The sequence below is a fragment of the Cetorhinus maximus genome, chromosome 21, assembly GCF_964194155.1.
Source record: "Cetorhinus maximus chromosome 21, sCetMax3.hap1.1, whole genome shotgun sequence".
NCBI lineage: Eukaryota > Metazoa > Chordata > Chondrichthyes > Lamniformes > Cetorhinidae > Cetorhinus > Cetorhinus maximus.
Window position 1 is genome coordinate 19,998,736 of NC_135899.1, and position 2,258 is coordinate 20,000,993.

Sequence of the window (2,258 nt, forward strand, 5' to 3'; positions counted from 1 at the left end):
GACTCAAACCACTTTCAGTTTCGATGTTGCTGCCGCACACCCTCAGTTCAGCTTTTTTCTTATAACGTTCACTTCGATCCTCAGGCAATTATTATTCCATCGTCGTCTATGTCCTCGCGACTTTCACACAGGACAGTAAAAATAACACGCCCAGTCTAAAGGGAGAAAAGCAAAGTTAAAGCACGGAGGGGAATAATTGAAACCTGTCGAGGGCGGGTTGGGCTCCAGGGAATGTTGACAGTGGAGAGAAAGAGAGAGAGAGGGAGGGAGAGAGGAGGGGGAGATCGGTGGGATCGAGATTCTATTGCACTTTTCTCCAGTCTGAACTCGCTGCCGATTACAAACCCTCTGGTGAAACAAGGTGTGAGATCCAGATCCTTAAAATGCGTTCCTGATTGCAGTCGCTCACACTAAGGCAAAAAGTACCATAACTTCAAGAAAGTATTTCGAGAGATAGATACAGAGAATTTAGAGGGTTCACAGACCTCTGTGCTTCATGGATCCTTCCCAGGGACACCTCAACTGATGCAGGAAAGCTTTGGGGTGACATATTTCCCCCAATATTAGGGAGAATTTCTCCATCTGGCGATTGGTCACAATGTGGAACTCGCTGCCACATGATGTGGCTGAGGTCGAGAGCATTAATGCATTGAAAAGGAGGCTTGACATATGTTTTTATGCAGAATGTATTTGGAGTTTCTTTGTAAATGCTTGAGAAAATAAGATTTAGTTTCGGAAATAGAAAAAAAAATTCAGAGAAAATCAAACTCCGCCTCGGGGATTTTGAGCTCTGTGCATTCATGTCTCAGGCAGTGCTGCCCTCCCAGTCCTTGATAAAGAGGAAGGACATCACAGGGTGTGGGGGCAGGGCTGTGGGACATGCCAATGGAAAATGGGAGGGGATCAAACGGCATCCTATTGGCGTTAAACTTGAAGAGCTTCCCCCAACACTCGTGCTCCGGCAGAAAGGAAAACCACAGGCTATTGAAGTTTTGAGATACATCAGGATTATAAACAGACAATTCAGTAAAGTTGGAAAAATATAGGGCAGAATTTAGCCCTCGATGGGCGAGCGGGACCCGCCCCCAACTCGCCGACGGAAAAATTCTGGCCAAAGAATTAAGGCGGCAGAGGGGAAGTGGAGAGATCAATGTCGATTGGAAAAAAAAAATGTCTTGTTTTATTGCAGAGATATTGTCTGATATTCTAGCGCAAAATGTTTCATACATTTGACAGTATTGAACATTGGATTTTAATGTCACTGTCTGGGTGTTAAACAGCTCCTGTGTGGGTCACAGAAAGGACAATCTGGCCTGGGGGACATGAACAAACCTTTCACAGACCGGCGGAAATTACTGACATTCATTTCAACGGAGGGAAAACCTGGGAAGTTCCTGTCATTGGAGACATTCCTCCCCACCGGTCGGAATTCGACTCGATTTTGGAAAATACTGTCACCCATCATCAACATGAGGAGAGTTCTGTCATCATCATTAAAATTTGACCGAGGCCATTGAGGAGTGAAATCTCGAAGCAACTTTTCACCTCCAAGTGTCGGAGAAATGTGGAATTGTCTCTCCTTTAAGGGGGAATACTAGGAATAATGTAATTTTCCAGGGTATCAAAACATACGGAGCTGAGGCGGATAAATGGAGTTGAGGGACATGTCAGTCATATCTAATCGAAAGGTGGAAGGCATTCAGGCGGCTGAACGTTCCAATCCTTTTCCTGTCCCCCTCCGACAGTCTGAGACCTTCCAATGAGATATTCAACCAAGGCCTCAAGTGGGAATTTCAGATCCCACGGTAAAGTGGAGCAGGGGAATTCTCCCGGTGTCCTGGACAACATTCCTCCCTCAACCAACACCACCAAGGACAGATTAACCCGTAATTCATCTAATTTCCTTTCTGTAGGGTCGTGCTGGGTGTAATATGACTCATTCATTTCCCTGAAAAACGGCGGTTACTGCACTTGCGAGAAATGAATTTCGGGTGCAGTCAGTTTCTGGGATGGGTTCAGACTCTATGTGAACGTCTCTTTTATTCATACAAAGTGCAGCACTGCCACCTGCTAACAGAATATCAGTTCCGAAGAAGAGCCTAAGAAGCATAGAAACATTGAAACTAGGAGCAGGAGTAGTCCACTCGATCCTTCGAGCCTGCTCCGCCATTCATTATGATCATGGCTGAACATCCAACTCAATAGCCTCCTCCCACTTTCTCCCCATATCCTTGGATCCCTTTCGGGTATTGAGCTAC